We start from the raw sequence: 18,713 nt of genomic DNA, 5'->3' as shown, positions 1-18,713 counted from the left end.
GCACGTCCACACCTTGTATGGACCCCGGTACAGTGGACGAACCCGTAGCGGCCGCGACAACTCTCCGTGCCAATTTGCGCCACTGCGTAACTGAATGACAAGGCCCCGTCGATGGCCTTTCTTTAACAACAACAATAGGATCGCGCAACACAGGTGGTGGGTGAGGTGGAAAGCCTTGCCGAGTGTCTGGTGCGTGCCGACATGCCTGTTTCGGAGGATCTTTAGCCGACTTGACCGGTGCCGAGGCCTCCTGCTGCGGCGGAGCCGGGAAGCGGGCCCAGCAGTCTCTGGCGTAGTGGCCCCTACGCCCGCAGCGGAAACATTCGGCCTCGTTGCGCCGAAGCGCAGGCCTCGCCTCCTGAAGGCCCCGTTCTGGTAGCTCCGCGCGCGGTCTCGGCCCGCCGCGTCCCGTCCATGGAGCGGAGGCGGCCGTCAGTTGTTGAGGGCCCCGGTCATCCGGAACATAGACAGCCTGCGCAGGGTTCCACCCCAGCGCATCCCCTTCTTTGACGGGCCCCCCCGTCCACGCCGTCACTTGTTTCCAGCGACGGAGGTTGAATTGCGCATCGAGACACTTAGCAGCCGTCCGGGAAGTTAGCTTCTCATGCCCACACACAGGCATGGGGATCCCTAGATCCCGAGACAGCTCCAACATTTTCCCTAATATGAGAGGCTCGAGCAGGTCCTGTGGCGTCTCAGGATAAGCTGCCATGGCCAGCTCCAGCACCGCACCCCTGAACGCCACGGGCGACTCCTCTGGTGCTCGTTGTCGTTGAGCGAATCGCCGATGCGCATCATCTGGTGGCTCATAAGCATCGGCCATTTCTTGAAAAACACCACATAAAGTTGCCTTCTTATCGGTCGTTATGGAACGGAAGAATCGGACAGATTCGTCGTCCAGGAGAGTCGGCAACACCTCCAAAGCCTCCGCATCGGTCCATCTTGCTGTGCGTACCGCCGCCAAGAAGCGGCAGGCGAACGCGCTCCAGTCCCCACCGACGGAAAATTCTTTAACCGTTGTAAGGTGGCGACTCCGACTCCTCTTCCCGCCGTCTTCCAATGGTGGTGGTTGTGATGGCAAATTCAAAATGGCGTCGGCCCGCGGCGTGGCCAAGATGGCGGTTTGGCGCCACGGAGCGCGCAAAATGGCGGCCTCTTGCCGCGTGGGCAATGGCGGCGGCAGGACAGGCAACGTGGCGGCCCGCGGAGCACCACTTGCATCATCCATCGTCCCTGGCGCGACGAGATGGCATAGATGCGCCAGGACGTCCTTAAGTGCCTCCAATTGTACCGCCATCGCTTGCCATCGTTGATCCGCGTCTGATGATGTCGACGGACCCGCCACCGCGCCAACATCCTCCACTCCCGTTCCCGTGGTCGCCTCAGCCGGGCTCTCCTCCACCACCCCAACAGGATCCGTGGTTGGAGGGAGTTCGTCGTCGTCGGACGAAGAAGCCGATGCAGGCGCCGGATTAACTTTCTTCCTCACTTGTTTCGACATGCCGTTGCACTTCCGACACCAGTGTAATAAACGACTGGACCACGATGTCTGGCTCAGTGTCCTTTATTCGGTTCGTGCTGTACACCCACACGGCTGTCTTTACTCTGTAGCTTCTCCACGGTGCTGACTCCAATGTCGGCCCGATCCACAACAGCAGCCCCGCTGCTGTTTCTCTCACACAGCCCCCCTTGGCTGTACTCGCTGCAACTCCTCTCTCTCCACCTCCTGGCAGCCTCGTGCTGTCTCTCTCTCTCTCCGCAGCTCCTCCTGGCAGCCACACCGCTGCCTCTAACATGCAGCCCTCTCTCTCTCTCTCTCCGCAGCTCCTCCTGGCAGCCACACCGCTGCCTCTAACACGCAGCCCTTCTGGCTGTCTCCTCTCAGCTGCACACCACTCCGCAGCTTCCTCTTATCTTCGGGGTTGGCTCCCGATGGCCGTCGGCGCCCCCCCTCTCCACACTCGCCCACGTGGCCTCACTCTTTTCCGCTCACACCCCGACTGACTTCTCCTTCCGGTTTACGCGCTTAAGGACCCCCTACCTTTCACCCACGTCACCTGGCTCCGCCTCCTCGTGACGTCACATCCAGAAGGTCGCTTTCGCCCGCATTACAAAAGCTTCAAATCTAGAATTACTGAATCAAGCAAACAGATTCAACTGCATTTGAAAATTGTATTCAGGTTCCGACAAACAACGAGGCTTGCCGAGAACCTTGCAAAAATATAAAGTTTTGTGATCATGGATGAGGAAAGCTACGTAACGCGCACTGCATAATATATTAATACGTGTTTGCTCTACATTTACACTATGGGGTTGATATTGAGCTTTATGATTAACAATGCTGATATCGTTAAACGGATTTAAAATCTATCTGGATATGACTCTTTCACCGAATAAATAGTTTTTTTAACCCTAGATAAAGAGCATAGTTCTAAAAATCATCTTTGTTTAATCAGCTTCACGGAACGAACGCGTTGCTGGTCGGAGACGTCACTTCCTGCAGTCTGGACCGCCGGTATCGTGAGCCGCGCAAAGTAACTCTGAAACACACGAGTTAACATCGTGATTGAATGGAACTCGTGCGTTACATTCATTTACTGGGATTAACAACGGCTAGTAAGAGTGAGGCGATATTATTCAACACGCAATTGCTATCCCTTAAGAAGTGCTTTGCAGCGCTCTTTACACAGCGAGAAGCAATCACAGCAAGTTGAAAGGGTCACATGAGAAAAACAGGCTCACGATTGTAATGTACAAATGTACACGTACAACAGCCCCTTTGTTAAATCGTGGAGGGGTTAAAAGCCGTAATCATAAAAACGACAATCGGTAAAGTCACGTAGGTAAAAAATAAATAATAAAAATAATAGAGAAAAATAATAAAAAAAAATAGAAATAAAAGAATTTAGGTTTTCTATTATTTTCATTATTATTTTTTTTCCTACGTGACTTTACCGAAAAAACCTAAGTACGTATAACGTACTTGATTTATTTTTAGTGATTTGCTTGGCTATCCTATACTTTGCACTCTGTCGTTTTTTGTTGCAAAAACTTCATGAACCGCCCCTACTCGACATGACATTTGTGAAAAAGAGCTTCATTGCTCATCTGATTTCTCCAGGATAGATAAAGATTCTGAGAACAATACTGAGCCATGTTAATCAAATAATATAACTGTACTGTACATTTTGACTTAAAACTTTCGTGACTGCAGACATTCATTTTCTTGGGTCATCGGTAAAGTCACGTGGATAGGTTCAACATTTTTTTTACAAACAACTACGAATGAAACGTCTTAGTTATTTTACGTATCTACGTCACTTTACCTAAAGACCCAAGTATATGTGCTGTACATGCAGATATTTATTTGATCAACAAAACTGAAACCACAGGCAAATTTTGTAAGGCGAACTGGGGTAATTGCTTATTAAATTGTGCAGGTTACCGGACATCCTGTGATGTGCAAAAGTTATGAAACGGGTTATTTACCGTAAGATAAAAGTCTTAATTCACCCTGATGTGCATATAATACGTTGAACTAAAGCAAGCACACATATTCATCTGCATTTGGAAATTGTATTCAGGTTCCGCCAAACAACGAGGCTTGCCGAGAACCTTGCAAAAATACATAACTTTAAGATCCTTCCTAAGGGAAGCTACATAACGCGCACTGCATAATATATTAATACATGTTTGGGCTACATTTACACTATGGGATTCATTGCGCTTTATGATTAACAATGCTGATATCGTTAAACCAATTTAAAATCCACCTCGATATGACTCTTTCACCGAATAAATGGTTTTTTTAACCCTAGATAAAGAGCATAGTTCTAAAAATAATCTTTGTTTAATCAGCTGCACGGAACGAACGCGTTGCTGGTCGGAGACGTCACTTCCTGCAGTCTGGACCGCCGGTATCGTGAGCCGCGCAAAGTAACTCTGAAACACACGAGTGACGTGCGATCAACATCGTGATTGAATGGAACTCGTGCGTTACATTCATTTACTGGGATTAACATCGGCTAGTAAGAGTGAGGCGATATTATTCAACACGCAATTGCTATCCCTTAAGAAGTGCTTTGCAGCGCTCTTTACACAGCGAGAAGCAATCACAGCAAGTTGAAAGGGTCACACGAGAAAAAAAACAGGCTCACGATTGCAGAGTACAAATGTACACGTACAACAGCCCCTTTGTTAAATCGTGGAGGGGTTAAAAGCCGTAATCATAAAAACGACAATCGGTAAAGTCACGTAGGTAAAAATAAATAATAAAAATAATAGAAAAAATTATAAAAATAATAGAAATAAAAGAATTTAGGTTTCTATTATTTTCATTATTTTTTTTTTCCTACGTGACTTTACCGAAAAAACCTAAGTACGTATAACGTACTTGATTTATTTTTAGTGATTTGCTTGGCTATCCTATACTTTGCACTCTGTCGTTTTTTGTTGCAAAAACTTCATGAACCGCCCCTACTCGACATGACATTTGTAAAAAAAGAGCTTCATTGCTCATCTGATTTCTCCAGGATAGATAAAGATTCTGAGAACAATACTGAGCCATGTTAATCAAATAATATAACTGTACTGTACATTTTGACTTAAAACTTTCGTGACTGCAGACATTCATTTTCTTGGGTCATCGGTAAAGTCACGTGGATAGGTTCAACATTTTTTTTACAAACAACTACGAATGAAACGTCGTAGTTTTTTTACGTATCTACGTGACTTTACCTAAAGACCCAAGTATATATGCTGTACATGCAGATATTTGATCAACAAAACCAGAACCACGGGCAAATTTTGTAAGGCGAACTGGGGTAATAGCTTATTAAATTGTGCAGGTTACCGGACATCCTGTGATGTGCAAAGGTTATGAAACGGGTTATCTACCGTAAGATAAAAGTCTTAATTCACCCTGATGTGCATATAATACGTTGAACTAAAGCAAGCACACATATTCATCTGCATTTGAAAATTGTATTCAGGTTCCGCCAAACAACGAGGCTTGCCGAGAACCTTGCAAAAATACATAACTTTAAGATCCTTCCTAAGGGAAGCTACATAACGCGCACTGCATAATATATTAATACATGTGTTAAGTAGTTGTTGCTGTTGCAGACGGAGGTACTCGGAGACGGAGGTGAGTTAGGGGCTTCCGCCAGGGTTTATTAACAGGTATCACTATAAGGGTTCCCTCTTCACCCCTTCCACTATCCCCGTTCCTCCAGTGACCCCGCTTACGTCACGGGGTCTCCCTTAAATACCCTCTGAGGCGAGACGTCACGTGCACTGCCCGGCGCGTGCGACCCCACGTCCCGTGATGTCACAGCACCGGACAGCGCACGCGACGCCACCACTCTCCTCTACTCCTCTACATCACCCCCCCCCGTGAAAAAAAACAGCCGACCCGGCTGCAAGCACCCCGCAAGCGGGGCCCCACACCGGACCGAAGACCGAATATTCACGAGTTCGTGTGCCTGAAGGTATAACCGGCTGCTAGAAACTAAACCTTAGGGCAGCACGGCCCCTCAAGCAGAACAGCAACAACAAAAAACAAGACAAATAGACCCCGAAGGCCTCATCCGCCGGATAGCGCCGAACGGGCGCCAGGGGCTGGGCCCGCTGAACGGCCATCAGGGCCGTCACCGGAGCCGCATCCCCCTCGAGCGGGTATGCGCTGCTGGCCCGCTCCCCCGTATGATGTCCGTCTCCCATGCAGGTGGCCCGTCAGCGGGCAACAGGCCCACCGCCGTGGCCTCCGGTGACCGGGGGGTCTCTGTCGGCCTCACTCGGGAGGGGCCTGGGGGCACACACACAGGTCGGACGTCACCTCCGTCAGCGAGACCCGGCCGGTCAGGCACGCCGGACACATCATCAGCCGGCCGCTCCGGAATTGGGGGTGGATCCCCCAGGGTAGATGGAACATAACGTTTGAGCCGGGACGGGTGCACTATCCACTGCCGGCGACCGAACCGAATCCGGACGCATTGCGGCCGGCGGACCTCCACAACCTCCACAGGGCCCTGCCAAGGGCGATGCAATTTGGCCGATGTGCCAACGGGGACCTGGGGACAATGCAGCCACGCTTTTTGACCCGCTATCCACGGGAGGCCAGCTGCCTGGTGTTTGGGCAGCCGCTCATTAGCCGCCTGCCGGCTTGCGGAATTCTCGGCAGCGGCCTGTCGCGCCTCGCGCAGCCGGTCAAGCGCGACCTTCAAAGGGGTCGGCACCGCCGACCCCTTCTTGGAGGAGCCAACGTCCATCTGGACGTGCACCGGGGGCTCCGGTTCCCTACCGTACATCAAATAAAAAGGCGAAAATCCCGTGGAGGCATGAGGGGCCAACCGATACGCCGCCAAGACCCCCGGGACGAACAGGTCCCAGTCAGACTGGGACGTGTTCACCTGGTGGCACAGCATGGACGTAAGGGTGCGGTTCAAGCGCTCTACCATCCCGTCTGACTGGGGGTGGTAGGGCGAGGTGCGGATTTTCTTGGTGCCAAGGAGGTCACACACCTCCTTGAGCAACCTAGACGAGAAATTCCGCCCCTGGTCAGTCAACAATTGTTCCGGCGCGCCCTTGTCAAACACGTACCCCTGGACGAAGGCCTCGGTGATAGAAGAGGCCAACTGATCGACCAAAGGCCATGCCATGGGCCAACGTGTGAGGTACTCAACGCCCACCAAGAGGTATTTGTGGCCCCGTTGGGATGCAGGGAATGGCCCCAAAATGTCGAGCGCCACGAGCTCATTAACGCGAGAAACCCGGATGGACTGCAGCGGGGCCCGGTCCCGGACAACTGGGGCCTTCCTCCGCGCGCAGTCGTGGCAACCCTTTAAAATCAGTGCCACGTCACCTTCAACACCCGGCCAGTAATAGTCCCGCTTAAGGGTCAATAAGGTCTTGTGGTAGCCAAGGTGCATAAGCTTCTCGTGAATGGCTCGGGTTAATTTACCACGCAGGCTAGTGGGCACAACCACACAATAGCGTTCCAATTGGGCATCCCAACGCATGAGTAGTCCGTCATGCACGGCGATCTCCGGGGCAGCCGACGAAGCTGAGCTCCGGGCCTTATGTCCGACACGGCGCCGTAGCTTCAGCAGAGAGGAATCCTCCATCTGCAAGCCGGACCATACCTCCCGGGGAAGTCCAAGGCCGAAATCCGCGGGCGACGCCGCACCTGGAGGGGTGTCCGCCTCGGCCGACGCGACCAACTGGGCCGCGGCGTCCCCTGGGGCCTTGCAACGGCTAGAGCCCAGGGCGCAAGCACACCCACCGCCTGCCGGCAATCGGGATAAACCGTCCGCATTTCCATGCTGTGTCCCCTTCCTGTGGATTACATCAAAGGGGTAATCCTGGAGCACTTCGAGCCAGCGAGACAGCTGACTCGAGGGCTGACTAATCTTCAGCGAATATTGCAGGGCCGCGTGGTCGGTTCGGACCGTAAACAGCCTACCGTACAAATATGGTCTATACAACTGAACAAAATAAACTATGGCCAAAAGTTCCCTCCGGGTCACACAATATCGCTGTTCCGTCGAGGACAGAACGCGACTGCCATAGGCTACCACCCTCTCAACCCCGTCGACCACCTGGGCCAGGACAGCCCCAATTCCCGTGTCGCTGGCATCGGTATCGAGCAGGAAGGGTTTCGTAAAATCCGGGTACCCCAAGGGCGGCGCATCCGCCAAGGCCGTGCGAAGCGCCGCAAAAGCCGCCTCCTCCTCCGCGCCCCAGTGAAACCTTTGGCCTTTGGCGGAAAGGGCGTGCAGTGGCTTCGCAATGGTCGCAAAATCGCGGACAAACCGGCGATAGTACGATGCGAAGCCAACGAAGCTACGCACCTCCGCGACAGATGTGGGAGTCGGCCACGTCCGGACACAAGCCGTTTTATCCGGGTCCGTGGCGACACCTGACGTGCTAACAATGTGTCCCAAATACCTCACCGATGGTTGTAGCAAGTGGCATTTCTGGGGTTTGAATTTCAAGCCAGCAGCACGCACTTTGACGAACACCGCCTCAAGGCGTTGCAAGTGCTCGCCAAACGTACGGCCAAAAACAATAACGTCATCCAAGTAGATTAGACAAGACTCCCACTGCAGCCCCGCCAAGACCATCTCCATGAGACGCTGGAAGGTGGCCGGGGCCGAATGGAGACCCATAGGAAGCCGATTGAACTCGAACAACCCCTGGGGTGTGCGGAACGCTGTTTTGGGTCTAGAGGCCTCATCCAGTGGCAATTGCCAGAAGCCGGAGAGCAAATCTAAAGTCGAAAAGAACCGCGCGCCCGAGAGGGCGTCCAGGGAATCATCCATGCGAGGCAATGGATATGCATCAGCCACCGAGATCTTGTTCAATCTACGAAAATCGACGCAGAACCGGAGACTCCCGTCCCGTTTCTTGACTAGCACAATGGGGGCACCCCAAGGGCTAGTAGATGGGGAGATGATGTCCGCCGCCAACATTTCCTCGACAGCCGAGCGGACATGATCTTTTTCCGCTGGGCTAAAGCGGTGGGAATTAAGTCGTATAGGGGCTGCGTCGCCCGTGTCTATGTGGTGGTCCAAAAGAGTAGTGCGACCCAGATCAAACTTACTTTGGCTGAATACATCGGTGAACCGCTCGATGAGGTCGCGGAGTTGCCGACGTTCCCCGGAGGACAACGAGGCATTCTCGTCGCACAACGTGGCAATCCATGATGCGTCGGGGTCCCCCGTGCGCATCACGCCCGCCACGACCCCTCCATCCGGGGCAGCGCTCTCGGGTGGAGGAGCCGGGGTCGCGTGTGCCAAAACGGCGCCGGCCGGGACTACGACCGGCAAGGGTCCCGAATTGAGGACCTGCAAAAAAAGGTCCTGGCCCCCCGACACGGCTGTCAAGGCGCCCACCAACCCCTTCGTCCTTGAAAAGTAGCTTGACGGAGACAGGAGGATACCCGTCTCCGTGGAGCCCATTTCGAGCGGTTTGCGCAACCTAAGGGGTATCAGGATTTGTGACGCCGGTGGTACGGTCACCGGCACTTTATTCAAGGCCCGTACACCGGCGACCAAGGGAGACAGGACGGTAGGCGATTGTAGGAATTTCAGCCGCCTCCCTGACGGCATTTCCACACAGCCCTGGTCAACGAGAATTCGGATGGGCATCCTAGACAAAAAGTCGGTCCCCAAGAGGCATGGCACTGCCAAGGTCCTGGAGACCAAAATCGGCCCGGCCAACTCAATCTCGTCAACCCGAACCGACGCTACAACGTGGCCCAAGATGCCCAAACTGCCGCCGTTCGCGGCGACACAAGCCCCGCGAACCGGCCTTAACGGACCCACGCTGCGGGGTAGCAGCCCAAAAATGGCCTCCGAAATAATGGTGGCCGATGCCCCCGTATCCACCAGGAGGCGAACGTGCACCCCTTGCACATATCCTGCCACCGCTGAGGAGCCGGCAGCTGCCGCCACCATCCTATGCGCAAGTGCATCCCAGTGGCGGGTCTGTCTGGGCCATTGAGGGGGTGATGACGATGGTGCACCCGACCCTTCGAGGACAACCCCATGACGATGGGTCCTAGCCCCGCTAGATGCATGAGGTGAAGGGAGCGGCCGCGCAGATGATGCGTCGCGACTCGCCTGGGGCCCCGGACCCGATGCCAAGGAGGGTCTAGGAGAAGGTGGAGTCCCTTTTCCAAAGGCCCCCGGGGCATTCCGGCAGCCCCGCTCAATGTGGCCCCGCTGACCACAGCGGAAGCAGGCCACCGTGTCCGCCTCCTGTGGACGGGAAGGTCCCGGCCGCCCCCGCTGCTCCGGACGGCGACCACCCGCCCCCCTTCCTCGACGATCGGGCACCGCCAGGGCCGCGAGGGTGTCCACCCCCTGAGAGGTGACCCCCCCGTCCGGCGCCGGGACCCCCGCACACGCCGCCATCTGAGGCCGTTGGCGGAGGGAGAGGTGCGCCTGAATGTTTTCGGCGACCGCCAAGGATGTGATCTGCCGATCATTGTTGATCGACAGAGCAATTCCTAGCTCCCTTGCCAGGTCAAGCAGCTTCCCCAAGGCCATAGAATCAAGTGCCCTGCCGTACAGGTCAGGGTATGCAGCCTGTGCCAGGGCCAGGAGCGAGCAGCGGAAGGCCAGCGGCAGTTCCCCCTCCTCCCGCCGCCGCAATGAAAACTTTAGCTGCGCGGTGGACGGCGGCTCAAAAACGTTGGCCATTTGGATATAGGCCGCCGGGAGTGTAGCCCGATTGGCCGGATGGATGGACTTGAAGGCCTGCAGAGCCCTTTCGTCCAAGCAGGTCGGAAGCGCCGGCAAGGCCTCCTCCATGGACCAGCCGACCGACATGTATGCCGCGTCGAACCGGTCCTGGAAGGCCGACCAGTCGCCTCCTTGCGCGACAAACGGCGCAACGTCGGGTAACCGGCGCTGCCATTGGCCGCGCGGCGCCGCGAGGTGTGGAAGCCAAGCGGCACCTGCGGGCCACCCGGCGGACGCGACGTGGTGCGGCGGTGGCAGCATTGCGGCTCCCGCGGGCCACGCCGAAGACGCGGAAAGGTGCGGTGGTGCTGCGGCTCCCATGGGCCACGCCGTAGGCGCAGCGAATTGTGGCTGAGTTGCGGCCCCCATGGGCCACGCCGTAGACGCAGCAAAGTGCGGCTGAGTTGCGGCCCCCATGGGCCACGCCGTAGACGCAGCGAAGTGCGGCTGAGTTGCGGCCCCCATGGGCCACGCCGTAGATGCAGCGAGGTGTGAAGGCACCTGCGCTTTCGCGACCCACCTGTCAGCGGCGGCGTACGAAGCCACGGCGTCGTCCCGCAACGCGGCGAGGGACCACGGCGTTGCCGAAGACGCGGCGGTATAAATCGGGCCTGCAGCGGCCCCCGCGGCCCACCCCGCCGGCGCAGCGAGGTGCGGGACAGCGGCCGTAGCCGCGGCAACCTCTCGCGACGCAGCGAGGCACCACGGAGTTGCGGCCTCCCCGGGCCACGCCGAAGACGCGGCGGTATAACACGGAGCTGCGGCTGCCCCCGCGGCCCACCCCGCCGGCGCAGCGAGGTGCGGGACAGCGGCCGCAGCCGCCGCAACCTCTCGCGACGCGGCGAGGCACCACGGCGTTGCAGCCTCCATGGGCCACGCCGAAGACGCGGCGGTATAACACGGAGCCGCGGCGTCATCCATGACAAGGGACGCAGGCACGGCGAGGTGCAGAGCCGCGGCATCGCCGGTGGCCGGCCCCGTGAGCGCAGCGACAGGTGGAGCCGCGGCAGCACCCGCGGCCCATTCCGGCGGCACGGCGATGTACGGGGCAGCGGCAGCTGCCGCTGCCCACCCCGGCGGCCCGGCGAGGACGGCACGCGCGTACTTACCCGGGGCCCCCCCGGCGGGCGCAGCTTGATGTAGAGCCGCGTCGTCGCCGGCGGCTGGTCCCGCAGGAGCGGCGTGCCGAGACACCCCGGCCGCGTCAGTGTAGAGACGCGGCGTCGCGGTCGCCATGGCAGCACCCGCGGCCCATTCCGGCGGCACGGCGATGTACGGGGCAGCGGCAGCCGCCGCTGCCCACCCCGGCTGCCCGGCGAGGACGGCACGCGCGTACTTACCCGGGGCCCCCCCGGCGGGCGCAGCTTGATGTAGGGCCGCGTCGTCGCCGGCGGCTGGTCCCGCAGGAGCGGCGTGCCGAGAATCCCCGGCCGCGTCGGTGGAGAGACGCGGCGTCGCGGTCGCCATGGCAGCCATGTCCGCCGGCCGCCGCGTCGCAGCCGTAGTAGCGGCCGCATACGTCTCCCGAGCCAACATGGCCGCCGCGGATTGCGTCGCAGCCAACATGACGGCCATTTCCGGTGGAGCGGTCGCTGGGAAAACGGCGGCGCTTTCAACGTTGGCAGTTGACAGTTGCTCCCGTCTCGAGTGCGGGGCGGTTGGCTGCGTCCGTGCCTCCACCTCGGCCAACCTGACGGTCAGCTGCCCCACCGCCTGCAGGAGCTGGTGCAGCAGAGCTGCGGGGACGCTTTCCGTCTCTGGCGGCGGCGGTGAGCTGGCACTCCCCGCAGCCGAATCCTCCCGCTCCGGCCCGCTCGTTTCCATGGGGACCGTCACCGGGGTCCCGGGCTCCGGGGTCACTGCTGGAGCCTCCTCTCCGCCTTCGGCACCCTCCAAGTCATGTGCCGGTGGGTTCTTACGCCGTGCGCCCGCTTTTGACATGTTGGCGACGGTGTAAACTTCTGACACCAGTTGTTAAGTAGTTGTTGCTGTTGCAGACGGAGGTACTCGGAGACGGAGGTGAGTTAGGGGCTTCCGCCAGGGTTTATTAACAGGTATCACTATAAGGGTTCCCTCTTCACCCCTTCCACTATCCCCGTTCCTCCAGTGACCCCGCTTACGTCACGGGGTCTCCCTTAAATACCCTCTGAGGCGAGACGTCACGTGCACTGCCCGGCGCGTGCGACCCCACGTCCCGTGATGTCACAGCACCGGACAGCGCACGCGACGCCACCACTCTCCTCTACTCCTCTACACATGTTTGGGCTACATTTACACTATGGGATTCATTGCGCTTTATGATTAACAATGCTGATATCGTTAAACCAATTTAAAATCCACCTCGATATGACTCTTTCACCGAATAAATAGTTTTTTTAACCCTAGATGAAGAGCATAGTTCTAAAAATAATCTTTGTTTAATCAGCTGCACGGAACGAACGCGTTGCTGGTCGGAGACGTCACTTCCTGCAGTCTGGACCGCCGGTATCGTGAGCCGCGCAAAGTTACTCTGAAACACACGAGTTAACATCGTGATTGAATGGAACTCGTGCGTTACATTCATTTACTGGGATTAACAACAGCTAGTAAGAGTGAGGCGATATTATTCAACACGCAATTGATATCCCTTAAGAAGTGCTTTGCAGCGCTCTTTACACAGCGAGATGCAATCACAGCAAGTTGAAAGGGTCACGAGAAACACAAGCTCACCATTGCAGAGTACAAATGTACACGTACAACAGCCCCTTTGTTAAATCGTGGAGGGGTTAAAAGCCGTAATCATAAAAACGACAATCGGTAAAGACACGTAGGTAAAAAATAAATAATAAAAATAATAGAAAAAATAATAAAAATAATAGAAATAAAAGAATTTAGGTTTCTATTATTTTTATTATTTATTTTTATTATTATTATTTTTCCTACGTGACTTTACCGAAAAAACCTAAGTACGTATAACGTACTTTATTTATTTTTAGTGATTTGCTTGGCTATCCTATACTTTGCACTCTGTCGTTTTTTGTTGCAAAAACTTCATGAACCGCCCCTACTCGACATGACATTTGTGAAAAAGAGCTTCATTGCTCATCTGATTTCTCCAGGATAGATAAAGATTCTGAGAACAATACTGAGCCATGTTAATCAAATAATGTAACTGTACTGTACATTTTGACTTAAAAACTTTCGTGACTGCAGGCATTCATTTTCTTGGGTCATCGGTAAAGTCACGTGGATAGGTTCAACATTTTTTTTACAAACAACTACGAATGAAACGTCTTAGTTTTTTTACGTATCTACGTCACTTTACCTAAAGACCCAAGTATATGTGCTGTACATGCAGATATTTATTTGATCAACAAAACTGAAACCACAGGCAAATTTTGTAAGGCGAACTGGGGTAATTGCTTATTAAATTGTGCAGGTTACCGGACATCCTGTGATGTGCAAAAGTTATGAAACGGGTTATTTACCGTAAGATAAAAGTCTTAATTCACCCTGATGTGCATATAATACGTTGAACTAAAGCAAGCAAACATTCATCTGCATTTGGAAATTGTATTCAGGTTCCGCCAAACAACGAGGCTTGCCGAGAACCTTACAAAAAATACAAAACTTTAAGATCCTTCCTAAAGAAAGCTACCTAACGCGCACTACATAATATATTAATACGTGTTTGTATCACCTTTACACTATGGGGTTCATTGCGCTTTATGATTAACAATGCTGATATCGTTAAACGCATTTAAAATCTACCTCGATATGACTCTTTGACCGAATAAATAGTTTTTTTAACCCTAGATAAAGAGCATAGTTCTAAAAAATCATCTTTGTTTAATCAGCTGCACGGAACGAACGCGTTGCTGGTCGGAGACGTCACTTCCTGCAGTCTGGACCGCCGGTATCGTGAGCCGCGCAAAATAACTCTGAAACACACGAGTGACGTGCGATTAACATCGTAATTGAATGGAACTCGTGCGTTACATTCATTTACTGGGATTAACAACAGCTAGTAAGAGTGAGGCGATATTATTCAACACGCAATTGCTATCCTTAAGAAGTGCTTTGCAGCGCTCTTTACACAGCGAGATGCAGAGACCGGGTGGAGATGCAATCACAGCAAGTTGAAAGGGTCACACGAGAAACACAGGCTCACGATTGCAGAGTACAAATGTATTCGTACAACAGCCCCTTTGCAAAATTGTGGAGGGTTTAAAAGACATTATCATAAAAATGACAGTGGGGGTGGGAGGTTCGTAAACTCAAGACCCACAAGATGAGGAAGTGACGTTTAAATCGCTCAAACCGCGTAAAAAAACCGGGATCAAGCCTTCGAAATCTGAGCTTAATTTTTGCAATAAAATTCCTCGGGCCCTCTTTGCTTTGAAACAATTGGAGGACCCGACAACAAAAATTGGACAACAGGTTTACACAGAACTTTACGGACTGTATCTCAAGCTGTCGTTGTGCGCCTTCGTTGAAAGTAGATATACTTCGTCTGCCTTCCTCTACACTACGGGACTAGTGGTATGCAAATTAGGGACACATTACAATGACTGCCCAAACCAAGCTAGGAGAGGATGTCTCTTGCAAGCTTTGACAGTGGATAAAAAAACACGGTATTCGCAATGTCAATTCGTGTATTACCATGGTTATAATGACGAATCTCACCGAAGTTTTTGGGCTCAGGATAAATAAGCCAAAAATAATGTACAAGGTGGCAACACATTTATCAGAGCTACAGTATCTCAAGGTACACGCATACCGAGATCAGTGTTTGGTGATATAGACACGGGGACGAGAGTAGGCTGAATTACTTTAACTATTGAGTGGCAGCCAAAGAACGCCATTCACCGCTGAAATGCAGTGATGAGTACGGTTCGTGTGCAGGTGCTGGGTGGATTGTTGTATCATGGAACAATGAAGGAAGGTGACGGCTTTGACAAGCCTATCCTAATAATTCTGAATTGTTTTTTTACCCTTTTATCTGGCAATAAAACTGACACCTTTTTTTACAAGGAGTCATGTTTGCATTGACCACAATACCTGCGGTCGAATGCAAACAAAAAACATAACTTTGATAATGTATGCACTGTCCTTGAAATTGATTGGTCCACACCCGAGTCAGCTTTCCTTAGAACCTAGTCTCACATGGTGTTGGACCAGATGACGCCAAAAGGCGCACAACTCAAAGACAATGCACCATCAGAGTATGAGAGCTCGGGGTAAAAACCAATTATCATATTTTGCTACTGGCAAAGGAGGTTCCAATGGCATTCTGAACATTTTGGTGAATGTTAATTTGGCTTGTGACATCAAAATTGCTATTGCACCCTAAGGGGGACGTTAAATTACAACCAATTCTCTAAAATCAACACCACACGTTAAACTCCATGCAACTTCATGCAGCACTGACATGATCCATTGAGCTGTATACTGACCAGTTGCACCAATAATCCTAGAGCTCCCTATATATGTATATGTTATTAGCAATGACATGACCACAGCTTGACAACGTTTATTACTGAACACTTTATTGAAATTTGATTCTACGAGGTGGGAGACACATCGAAAAATGTTACCAGCAAAGCGAAGAAATTGTGCAGTTATTAACTCGTACATTACTGTATAACCGTAAAACATTGTCATGTTGGTGACAAGGTGGTAAGCATTTCAAAATGTACCAAATGCAAATATATTTCCAGAATTACATCAGTTTTCTATCCAGATATTGTGGGTTATATCTGTACGGCAAAGCAACATTCACAATATAAATGTATTCTAATGTACCTATGTGTCACGGTTACACTTAAAAAAAACCAACTTTAATGATCTGACCTGCAATGTGCAAGAATATATGAAGCAATTTGTTGATATGTTGTAAATGTGCTTTACAGAACAACAAAAAACACCAGAGTACAGTATGGGAATGTGGGACACCTGTAAGAAGTTAACGTTAAAAGACACATCACAAAGACAGCCCAAACCAAGCAGTAAGATTCCTCTGCCAAATTTTCAGGTTAAAACTGAAATTATGCATAGCTCTTGTTTAATCCACTGCCCAATGAAGGCCTCCCCATGCCATGCGAGTCATGATGGTTGTTTGACTCTACTTCATTCACCACGCTGATCAGTGTGGGTGGTGATTGGGAGGGGACACGACCCGTTATTGATTGCTACCGATGTCCGCCGTGGCTGGGAATTGAATTCAGCGCAGTCATATGCAAATTTGTGCACCACCACTCCCACGTTTTGAAGAACCTATTACAAAATTAGTTCGGGAGCCTCTTACCACATACAATACGAGTGTATTTAACCAAATCCCTTACGAGTTGATTTACGAATAGAACTCTTCATATAATGTTAAACTATTGTAAAGAGTTAAAAGTATCCGAGTAGCATTGTACATTATTGCAATGAGTTTGAATCCACGTAAGTCTTTGTACAACTTAAATCCCACATTATATATCATATAACGGTTACTTTTGGACAGGACTTGAATTCTGTACAGGGTTCAAATCCCCATAATTGTTTAGAAAAGTTATATTGGAGTTTTGTCTTAATAAAATACCTGTTTCACGGCTAAAAACTGCTCGTTTGCACTGAAATGGATGTAAAAAAAAACAAGGCAAAAGTGGCTTACATGTTAACTTTCTTAAATTTCTCTGCACTGGTCCGACACACAAAACACAACACTCGCTTGCCAATAAGATCTTTTAAAAAAGTGAATAATCACGAACCCAGAGGCATTTAACTTCAAACAGAAAATTAATAAAAAAAGAAGACACTCAAATGTATTTTTAAAACGTAAAAAATATTGTTTTAGATGGCAAGACCATAAACTATCATATATGTATACACACGTACCCGGTCCCAGCATCGATAGTGTTTTTACAACATACAATATGAAGTACCTGAATAAATCATGGGAATGTGATACTGCCTTTTACAAAGCATTTTGAATACAACTTTGAAATAAGGTACCACTTTACCACACAGTACTACTGCAAGTACAACGATGATATTCTATTGCATTCGTACCACTTAATTTGTTCCTGAGAAATATTTTCACACATTAGCACGCCCTGTTATCGATTGTCATAAGTTATGTAGCGTAATGTTGTACATGCTAATCTGCACATACTCTCTCTAGTGTTGTGCCAACCTACATCGTATCTAGCCAAATTAGTAATTCTTGTTCCTGTGTTAAGTTTGCCTCTGATGTTGTGTTCTATCTTGTGTAGTATTTGTGTGAGCCCCCACGATTTAGGTTTGCCCAAATAGTGTTGTGTTAAACCACACACTACATCACGATATACCGTTGTACTGTGCAAATTTCTGTTGTGTTAAAATAGCTATTTCATCATCCTGCTATCACACCATACACTATTTGTGATGTTGTTTTTGCTCCTGTAGTGAGCTAGCATCTGCAGTGTTATTAGCCCCAATCGTGTTGTTATCCTCTGTAGTGTTAGATAGCCTCTGTCCCATTATCCTATCCTCTGTGTTGTTATCTGCTGTGGTGCTGGGCTAGGCTCTGAGGTATTGTAAGTGCCTATAGTACTGATTTGCAGAGGTGGGACAAAGTCATTGTTATGCAAGTCCAAGTCGAGTCGCAAGTCATCAAATTCATGACTCGAGTCTGACTCGAGTCCAAGTCACATGACTCGAGTCCACATCTCATAGGTGGGACAAAGTCATTGTTATGCAAGTCCAAGTCGAGTCGCAAGTCATCAAATTCATGACTCGAGTCTGACTCGAGTCCAAGTCACATGACTCGAGTCCACACCTCTGCTGATTTGTGAGCAAATATAATGCTCAGATTGGAATGTGATAGTCCCTGTAAAGTGAAATCTCATTACGACGTACGTACGTTTTATACTTTATAATGAAAATACTTTAATTTGAAATGACAATAAAATGTGCAAAAATAGACCAATAAGACGAGACAACAGAGAAGCTCAATGTCCATAGCACAGTGGTTTCTCTGGCTGTCAATTTGTTAAGTTTACAACCCTACGGACCAAAGAAATCAGAATTTTTGTTCGCCTTGGCTCGACTAACACGCTCTGAGAAATTAAATTGGTCCACAGGGCAATGCCAAACCTATATATATATAACTTTAACAGTGTAACGAGTGCTGCAACGCGTGTTGGCTTTACTGAACCAGTTTGCACGGCACTGCCATTGTCAATCGCTGTGAAGCTACCACATTTAATTGGCTGCATCATGACCATGCTTTACGATGGTGAGATATACGTTGTAAAAATAGTGATTTTTTGCTCAAATTAGCGTTTTATGTGGAGTTCGTTTCCAGTTTACAGCTCTAAGCCAGTCGTTATGGCAGGGGCAAGGGTATCATAGGACAGGGATAAGACTGGCCCACAAAGTGGTTCTCATGTAGCGCCAAGTAAAAAATAACGACCAGAACTTCCAAATAATGTTAATCTGATATGAAAATAAATATGAAGT

This window comes from Lampetra planeri, chromosome 27 (genome assembly GCF_965212315.1).
Source record: "Lampetra planeri chromosome 27, kcLamPlan1.2.h2, whole genome shotgun sequence".
NCBI lineage: Eukaryota > Metazoa > Chordata > Hyperoartia > Petromyzontiformes > Petromyzontidae > Lampetra > Lampetra planeri.
The sequence above is the reverse complement of the archived record's forward strand: the minus strand, read 5'-3'. Positions refer to the sequence as shown.